A 10,329-nucleotide genomic window follows, 5' to 3' on the forward strand; every position below is an offset into this window, starting at 1 on the left:
GAATAGTTTTTCTTGGGATAAAAATCTGGAATTTATCCCATGGGTCTTTGTAAGATATCTTGCTGTATAATAAACAAAGTCCCCAAAAGTATCCTCATATATACACTAATGAGTTTTACAGGGCTATTTCTCATTGTCCCTCTCAACCTAAAAAGGAAAATGCGAAGATAAAACAGAGTTAAAAATATTTCTACAGAAAGGGACCAAAACATGTAGTCCAGGGTACACTGGCATTATATGTCCAAAAGCACAGGCATAAATTTTAGATAACCAGAAAAATGGACGGATGGACTATATAACTATACTGTTTGCTCAGACTGGGTTTTGTTAATAGTCCATAGCAGCAAGTTCAAGGTTAGACTCCCTAGCTATTATTGGAACTGAATCATGGGTCATTTTCCAATGCATATTAAGTAGAAAACCTAATCACATAGCAGTGAGGAATCAAGACTAACATTTACTTAAGAAAGCTTGACTAAGTTTGTGTGAGCCCCACATGTGCCCTCAGCGCCTACAGGTAAGGCCAAGACTGTCCTCAGAAGCAATGGGGTCTGCCCCTGCAGAGAAAGGGATACTAGAATCTAAATGTATTTTCCCAAAATATGTTTAAAAGAACACCAAGAGAAATTCCAGGGCGGGGTGGGGGGGTGGGGGGGGTGGGCACTGGGGAGAGAGAAAAAGAAAAAAAAATTTTGGGGTCAAGTAAGTTTGGAAAAATTCTACGAGCTATTCTTTCTCTTGAAACATCACTATTAAACTATTAAAGATATAAAATAATGTACAACTTTGTTTATTCCAGCAAATCCTCAACTTATTGAACCTACAGGGCTCTTTTTTTTTTCTTTAGATATCCAGAGAAACACATTTTGTGAATTGGCCACATAACTCAAAGCAAGACTCATTTCATCACTAAAAATGGGCAAAAAAACAAAAACAAAAAACCTTCAATAAAGAATCCAAACATTATTTTAATTTGATTTCTAGAACTTCCTGAAAACTGGCTCCATAATACAGAACCAGGTAACTAAAAGGGTTACCTCCTTCTACTACACAAACAATTACGAGGACATTAAGTACCGGGGTCCCTAGCGCAAACTGAGGGCTCCAGGCGAGCTGCACGCAGTCCTTCTCTTCGGTAGCACCTGTAGCAAGGGACCTCCTCTCATTCAAGCCCTTCTTAGTTCCTGACTATAAAGTGGTATTATCTGGATAGAAAAAATTCCTATCTTAATATTTTTGGGATTGGAAATGGAACAGATCAGGGGTGAGCATTCAGTAATAACCAAAAAATGATACCTCTCCAATAAACATATAAAATATCTTCCTTTCTAGTAAAATAATCTGCATTACAACACATCTATGGAGACACTAAAGAAAAGTCCTTTCAAAACTCATTCCATTTTTTAAGCTGACATTTCACTGTTGGAATCTCAAAGCAGGAAAGGATCGTCATTTTACAGTTGAGGAAACAGAGTTCAGATGGATGAAGAGACTTGCCCAAGGTCGCACAGCTGCTTTCTGAGGGAACCAAGAGCAGAGAACCATGCACACGTTCTTTCCACTGGCACCACTGCTTCGGTACAAAACAACATACTGAAATATCCAGATCAACCCAAATCAAAGAGTTTTGTTTTAAAACGAAACTGTTTCGGGGTGCCTCGGTGGCCCAGTCCTTGAGGGTCTCACTTTTGGTTTCCACTCAGGTCCTGATCTCAGGGTCTTGAGATCAGCTCTGTGCTCAGCACACAGTCTGCTTGACAGTCCTTCTCTCTCCCTCTCCCACTGTGCCTCCCCACTCTCGAATAAATTTTTAAAAAAATAAGTGAAATGAAACTTTCAAAAAGCTAACTTTTAGATAAAAATATTTATTGGTGCTTTTATATTTAAAGTGCTGAAATGTATGTTAAATCGACAGGACAAAATTTATAATCATCATTAGGACCAGTAAACCCACTCATTATGGAAGTGGCTTTATCCAACTGCATCTTAAACTCTTAGCAAATCTACATCATCATAACATTCAGCTTTAAAGTTGCTCCTGTGACTCTCAGCTAAAATGATACCTTCTTTGAAAACAGCTTAAAAGACATTCAAAGTATACTACTGCAGAATCATGGCCAATAGGCTAGAAATAAATGCTGTCCTGTGTGCAAAACACAATGCTAATGACTCTTAAGCAATCCACCATATTCTTCAATTTGATTTCCCCACAGTGGCAACCCACTTGCACCAAGTCATCTACGCTCTCCCGCTCCCATGTTCCACGTGGCTAAAAACACTAAGCTGCCAAATGACGAACTGGACATGAACTTCCCCTCCTCCTACAGCCCAGCTTCTCCAGAAATACATTCCCTCCAATGAGCTCTAAAAGACAAAATTTGGTTTCTTTTTCTTTTAAGCCTAATGCATTAAATATTTCATTGTTGAATAATCTAATTTTGTCTATTCTTAAAAAAAAAAATGTCATACAAAATTCCTGGCAGATTCAATTTAGAATTTATACAAAGCAGTTAAACTAAAGGTTCTTTCATTCAAAACTATTTGAGAATTTGATGGTAACAGCATTTGAATATCACTTCACAATTTACAAAACATTTTCACATCTTGTACCTCACTCAATACCATTACTATTTAGTAAAGCAATTTGACAGTGCGGGGCAGGTAAGATACGCCCAACAAATACAGAAGAAATGAATGAGCGGATGAATGAAAGAGCACAGATACAGCTTTACATAACTAATGAAGAACAAACACACTAGATAAGTTAATATTATAAGAAACACAGAGAACGGTATCATGTCACCTTAAATACAAACCTGAACTCAAATGTTATAAAAAGCATCTACACAGAAGTAATTTAAATTACAATAAATATCCTTCCTTATTCCTTAAAGTATGTTTACTGTAGACCTCCACTAATTGTGAGGACTGGCACACATTAAAATTATGCTCCTTTTCTCCATGTTTTTTGATACTTTTTGTTGAGAGGAGGCCAACAACTAAGCATCAATGCTGCCCAAAATTATCTTTGTGGAAGAAAGAAAGAGAAAGAATGGCCTATCTTATTCATGACATTCATAACAATTTTTAAAAGATATTTGCTTCCTTAAGGCAAAAACCATTCAGTTTTAAGCAATAATCAAAATTCTTCAAATGTCTTTCCAAAATCTCATTCACTCAAGTAACATATACATGTAATCAGTAAATCGTTAATGATTGCCTACTCTGTGACAAGGACCACACTGAGTATACATGGAGGCAAGCAAAACAAAGGTTTGAAAAAAATCTTTTCCAAGTAATGTTATCAAAGTGCTTTCACATATTTTTGAATTTGACTCTAGAAACAAATCTGTACAGTAGCTACAGCATCGACAATTCTGAACCTAGGCAAACTGTGACCAACCAAATGTGACATTATTTCCTCGCCATCACCATAACGAGATAGTGACAAGTAACAAGTGGGACTGCCTGCAATTCAAGTCTTCTATCGGTTAGGTATGCTTTCTTCCAAATAACCCAACAGGAATTCTCAGAAGTATGTGTAACATTTGTGAATGTCGCTATGAATATTCTTTCTGTATTGAGTTACTTTTCAAAAGTCCAGTAAACACAATGTTTTCAAATAAATTAAAAATCAAATATAACTGCAGCATCACAAAGGAAATGACACCAACAGAAGACCAGAAGGTTGACAAAGTTAAAAGGCATGCCAGCAATTTTCTTTTTTACAAATTAGAGCAAGATTCACAGGTTAGCAATTTCCTACATGTTAATTTCTAAGTTCAAAGCCACAATACTATCCATAATACAACTTCCTCTAAACCATATCCTTGCCTGTAAATAATACTATGAAGACTATACTTGCCCTGCATTAGGACTTTTTATATATCCTTTAGCTATGCCTAGCCAAACTGAATTAATGAAGGACTACTAAGGTACAAAGACAAGAGAATTTTGCTACTTTGAAATACAAATGATTGTTAAGGGTAACCATACTACAATTCTACCCTATCTATTAATTTCAAGAAATAGCTGAAACTAACTTATGCCGTAATAAATGCCTAAAGTCATATAAAACTCTTTAAAGGATTCAAGGGAAAGGAAAAATACTGAAATAAAGGGAAATTCAAGACAACTTGCTCTGCACTTCAAATAACTCTCAGCCTATCTGTCCCTCTCACAAGTTGCTATCCTGTTCATAAACCTGTCATATGGGGAAAGTGAGCCACAAAACTTTCTTCAGAATGCAGTAACGGACTTTGTGGATTTTCTTAAAACTAATAGATTATCTTCACTGTTTCATCCTACAGGAAAATACTTGAATTGACATAAGCAAGATTTCCAACTTTCACGCAAAATTTCAGGTTCTTTCAATTCGCAAATTTTTAAATATTCATACAAAAGTGGGGAGTATTTCTCCTCTTCTCTACCTCAGTTTAGGGCATTTGAATGCCATCTGAACCAACACAACCATGAGTATCCAAACTAAAAACAGACAAACAAACAAACAAAAAAAACTTGTGCTGGGTGCTGTATTTAATATTCTAAGTTGAAGCAACTAGGAAAATGCCTATAGGATTCCTCTGGTTCACCTAAACCACTAAACAAGCCATAGACAAAGGATCTCCTACCTTTCTCATATTAAGTGTGGCTTGTCTCTATGTGAAGGCACCTGTAATACAACAGAAAAAGGTTGAGGGTTGCCCCTGAAAGAATTTCGGTTGCACAGGAAGCCATACTTTTCCAAAACACATATAAAATCCTTCTAAAATCTGCCTTGGAGACCTCGTTGACAATAAAATGGAAAAAAAAAAAATCCACATATATACACAAAATGCAGTTGGTATAATGGTCCATTAAATGTCAAGAATCAGCATGACGGATTTTACCCCAGATTAAACTGAGAGTTAACTCACAGGTATGGAATCCTGTAACAAAGTTCATCACAATGGTGCATCAAGAAGAGCACTGGGCAGGCCCCGAAACTGGGGTCCCCATTCCCAACTCCACCCCATCCTGAGTGACACTACATCAAGTCCTTTCATTTCTCTGTGCTTCACTTTTCTTGGCCATAAAAATAAAGGTGTAGCATTAGACAAGTAGCTTCACAGCTCTTCCAGAGTTGGTATTTATGATTCTTCAAGTTCAAATCCACCAAGCATCTACTTCGCTCATAGATGACATCTCTGGTGACACCATCATGATTATACACAGTTTCCGTTCTCAAAAGTTGAATACATAGTTGGGAAGATAAAATATCAAAACATCAATCTTACTTAGACAAAATTCGAACTGAACTCCAGTACTGGCAAAATACCATCTTCCTCCCCTTCCCATCCCCTAGACTTCCGAACAGAGTCAGAGCCTTAAAAGTCTTCTATAGATTTCTTCTGGTCAATCATTTTACTTCTCCTGAATATTACCAAAATAAATCCATTTACAAAATGTGAAATCTTGGCAGTTGGTGAAAGCTAAATATAAAGAAAGTACTGAAAAGACTACTAAAAAGCAAATCTATGGGTCAAGAAACATGTATTAATTTATCTATCAACTACTACGTGAAGGTTACCTGGCAAAGGAAACCTATTTACATCTAAATACCAAAAGATGAGGGCACTGCAATAACATATGTAAACAACTGAGGCACTGAACTTGGTCTCTGAAACAAATGAAATGAAAAAGACTGTTAAGGGTCTGTCGATAACACTTTTTTTTTTACTCTATTACCGAGATTTCTATGGAAATTATTGTACTACATTACTGAAACTGAGTATGTCACTGGGAAGTCTAACGAGAGGTATAAGCAACTTAGGCGAAATGCTAAGGAAAAAAAGTGTTTCGGAACGAGGACGGTCAAACGGAAATGGCTTTTTATAATGCCGCATTAATAAGTGTTTTCTCTTGTGAAAACCACTTTCATAAAGTAGCAGGGGCTGTTGTGAAGATTAAACCAACTGACACACATTAAGCACCTAGAACAGCGCCTGGTACTTGGCAAGTGCTCACCAGGCACCGGCTGGCATTGACCCTAAACCTGACCTCACGCTGCCGAAAGACCACAATAAAATTTTTAGTTAACATCAGATGATTCAGGGCTAACTTTCCAGGTGACTACAGAAGAGTGTGTGGTGTATAAAACAAGTATTCAGAATACCAAGGCACACTCCTGAAACCTGGAGCTAAAAACAGAGCAACTTCAAATGATTTAAATATTCTAACATAAACTTACAAAAATTCATTGTGTGCATTAAAATGTATGTTAAGAAAAAAAAAATGCCACCGTCAAATTATAAGACTGATTTGATCAAAACAAATGAAATGGTTTATTTTTCTGTCTTGAGTCTTATGGTATTCAAATATAAATTATTGCAAATTAAGCATTTTTAATGCTTAAAACTTAATCACATTATAAAAGCAAGATCCTATCAAATCATGCAAAAAATCCAATTAACATGAGTTAACAATAACTGCCTTATCTTCTCAAGGGGGAATTCTTGAACTAAAAAAGTTTAACAACAAGGGGTAGCTAACTTTTTACAAAAATATGCAAAGTTCAGGTAAACTCTAAACTTCCACAAAAAATCAATTTATCAAACAGGTTCCTCTTTTTAAAGAAAATCAAATAGTTGGAAATTTCCATTGAATTTTTAAGAAATAAAATCTTTTGGATGTTTAAATCAAAAGCCAGAGTTTAAAAAAATCGTAAATCTCTACTTTACATGAGATTCTATTATGCCAAGTACATTTGTCCTAGGATATGTTTAACCAGAACATGATTAGATTTGCAATGATTCTGAAAACAAATTCTCTTCCTAATGGTAGTAATCTTCTGAATGATATGTAAATAAGGAAAGTTTTTAATCAAACTAGCTCTGGCACACAGTTCACACTCAAATATTTGTTGGAAGAATGAATGAAATCTTATTTAAAATATTTTACAGCTTCGAAAGTACATAAACCAAAAACTCTAAAGCTGAACCCTTAAGCACCTTCACATACACAACTTAAACTAAGATCAAAGTCAAACTAAAAACGAATTTTCAGTTGGAAAACAACTCACTAAGGTAATTTTTACAGAAAGACTAAGCATAGGGGACAAAATGGATATAAGTAGTAGTTTCCTAAGTTTTTTGGTAGAATTACTTTAGGTATTTTTAAAATGCTATTGGAAAACCTACTACTGCAAACACCTACCACAAACAAAACAACTGAAAACTATAGTTCTACATTCATCTAAGTTCTAATGGTGTCTCAATCATATGATATATGCACTCCCTCACTTAAAAATTAGAAGCACAAGCCAATCAAAGATATTCGGGTCAACCCTAGTGAGACCAACAAAAAGCAGATCTTCAAATACAGTCTATGTGGTAAACTCTCCAAGTTATGTGTTGCCAAAAGAAAAAAAACAAAAAACAAAAAATGACACTCCTGATATGCATCTTCCAAAGTATTGCACATTCACCTCAGAAATCAAGTAATTTACCAAGAATTAGATTTCTTAATAAAAAATGCATTCCTGTCTTAGACAACCACTTCCTGAATGTGTGCTGGTTTTGGACGACCACCCCCTGGGATATTTATATTTATTTATACGTATTTTGCAATGATATTTAACTTCTGAAAGCAAACTCTCCTAAGCCAGGTTTACTGGACTCTTATAGCTTTGGCTTTTTCAACTATTTCCTAACAATGTATAACCTAATTTAATGAGTTTCCACCAAAACCCAAAGGGGGGGGTAGTGATTTACAATTTACAGTAATTTACATCTTTATAAAAGATATAAAATGACCATGCCTTCCCAAATATGGAACATATATCTAACTTGACGATTTGAAGCACTTGACAAGGTACTCAACTGCAAAAAAAGTCATCACGTCACATGTCTTAGCTGCAGGATGAACTAAAAAAGTGTGAACATTTTCTTAATAGTACTACTTAATACAGATACATAGGTTCCGCTGTGAACTTATCTTTGAAAATGTAAGCCATTACAAACTACTGGGCTCTCGACCAATTACCACACTGGTGAAATGAGCTGGTTTTATTTTCGTAAGGTTCTCCTGATGAAAAAAAAAAAAAAAAAAAAAAAATGGGAGCATCCTACCCTTGGCTTATGGGAAAGCCTTTCCTCTGCTTTAAGATAAACAGCCAATATCGGTATTGAAGACCTGGCCCCAAAGAGACTCGATCCAGCCTAAATGAAGATCCCCGGGGTAATCCCAAACAAGGAGTGACCCCGCCTGGGAATCAGGGTGAACCCGGCGACCGGCCAGGCTTCAACTTTGGGCTCTGAGGGCCCAGCCAGCATCATGGCTGATGCAGACCCGATGCGCAGGAGGAGGAGGTGGACGAGGAAGAGGCTGGTTTGTTTACTTGCAGCCTGAGCCGCCGCCACCGCCAGCAGCTACAGCATCACTGGATCCGCCAAACCCAGCATCTTCCGCACATTTCTATTCTTAGCACACAACTCCCAAGCGGATTAAAACCCCACTACTATTAAAAACACAGACAAGCACGTTACCCACCTCCCACACACACCCCCCACCCCCCCAAACCCCCCTCTCCAGGGCAGTCTTTTCCTGCGCGCCGGCTGCCGGGGAGGGTGGGGAGGAAGGAGACCCCGGGGGACGCCGGTGCATCCTCGCCTGCACCCCACCCCGCGCGCGCAGACAGCCCCCGCGCCGGGGAGCGCGGCAGACGGCCCCCTCCCCCCAACCCAAACACGCCGGCACCCGCGCTCCCCGCGTTATATAAGCCAGCCGCCGCCCCCGCCCGGCCGGCGCCCCCTCCCCACGCCGCGCGGCCCTGGCCGGCCGGGAGCGGGAGCTGCGCAGGGACTGGAGGCGCCAGGGCCGGGGCAGCGCAGACGCGGCCGGTACCGCTAGGCCGGGAACACCCTCCCCGGCCCCCCGCGCGCCGCCGCCCCCCAGCTTCCCCCGGAAAGTGAGGGGGTGCCGGTGTCAGCGGCGCCGGGCATCCCCCGGCCTGCCCACCCACACCCACACCCGAGCCTCCGGTGACCCGGCCCCCGCCCACGCCCCCGGCGCGGTGACAACCCAGACGCCCCCGCCTTCCCCCCCCAACCCCGCCGCCGCCTGCACCCCCCCCCCAGCCCGAGGGAGGCCCGGGGCCGGGGGCCCGGAGGGAGCGGAGGCTAGGCGGGGAGGGGGCGAGCGGGGGGCGGTGGCTGTTACCTGCAAAGGCGGCGGCGGCGGCGGCCCCGCAGCTGCTCGGGCGGCGGCGGAGGATGGAGCCGGGGGGGCGGGGGGAGGAGAGGGGGCGACTCGGGGGTCCCCCCTTCCTCCTCCTCCCCTCCTGTCCTCCCCCCACCCCGCAGAGCCTCTGGCCCCCCTGGAGCCCGGTGAGGCCGGCGGGAGGGCAGGCGATGGCTGCAGGGGAGGGAGGAGGGAGCCGGCCGGGCCGGGCCGCGGAGCTGGAGCGGGAGGCGGCGGCGGCGGCGGCGGGAGGGGAGGGCGGAGGGAGGGCGGCGGCGGGGGGGAGGAGGAGGCGGAGACTCTACATGGGAATCGGATATCGGCTACAAATTCAATTCATCACCAGAAAACACCGCTCGGGCGGGGGCCGGGTCACGCCGGCGAGGCGGCGGCGGGCGGAGGCTTCGGGCCCCGGGGCGCGCCCGGCGCGGGTCGGGGGTCTGCGGCCTCCTCTGGGGGTGGGGGGGCCGCGCCTCGCCGCGGGGGTGGGGGTACCCTGCCGCCGCCTCCCCGCCCCCTCCTTCCTCCCTCCCGGGCCGCCGCCGCCGCCGATCGCTTCTCGCCGCCGCCGCCGCCGCCGCCGCGGGGCTTGTTGTTGACTTTGAGGAAAACTCCTGACGTCAGGGGCTGGCTCTCGGCGACTGGCGGGAGCGGCTTCCCCGCGTCCCCGGCCCTGCCCGCCGCCTCTGCTCCCCTCCCTGCCGCGCCCTCGTCCGCAGGCTTCCCCGCGCCCCCCAAACCCGCGGCGCCCCGCGCCCCCTCTCCTCTCGCGAGAACATCCCCCCAGCCCGCCGGAGCCGGCGGCGGGGGCAGGCGCTCCTGGGCGGGAAGTTCTGGCTCTCCCCGCGCCCTCGTGGCCCCCGAGGCCCGCCGCCAGCCGCCGTCGTCACCGCCCCGGGGTGGTGGGCGGCGCCCCCGGGGGGAGCTGAGCCCGAGGGCCGGGAGCGGGCGGCGAGCGGACCCCACCGTCCGCGCCCCCGGGCTGGGTCCCGAGCGTCCCCCGGAGACCTGGCCGCGCGGCCCGAGCGCGCCTCTCGCAGGAGCCCCCCCCAGCGCGCCCCGGCCGCGGTCGCCACCGCTGGGGGGGGGGGGGACGGGTTGCCCGGGCAT

The 10,329-nt window shown here is 44.1% G+C and overlaps 1 protein-coding gene across 3 annotated transcripts in view; it reads right to left on the reverse strand.

Annotated features, from left to right (window-relative positions):
• Positions 1-9,257, reverse strand: part of AKT3 (AKT serine/threonine kinase 3) — a 305,109-nt gene extending 295,852 nt beyond the window's left edge. The window contains exon 1 of one of the 3 annotated variants that reach the window (XM_044267054.1): positions 9,199-9,257. The gene's annotated coding sequence lies outside the window, so the exon portion shown is untranslated. Of the gene's footprint in view, positions 1-4,631; positions 4,717-9,198 lie in introns of those variants that run through there. The other 2 variants (XM_044267055.1, XM_044267053.1) reach the window with 2 other exon arrangements.
• Positions 9,258-10,329: the final 1,072 nt, after the last annotated feature.

This window comes from Neovison vison, chromosome 10 (assembly GCF_020171115.1).
Source record: "Neovison vison isolate M4711 chromosome 10, ASM_NN_V1, whole genome shotgun sequence".
In the NCBI taxonomy this organism is placed as follows: domain Eukaryota; kingdom Metazoa; phylum Chordata; class Mammalia; order Carnivora; family Mustelidae; genus Neogale; species Neogale vison.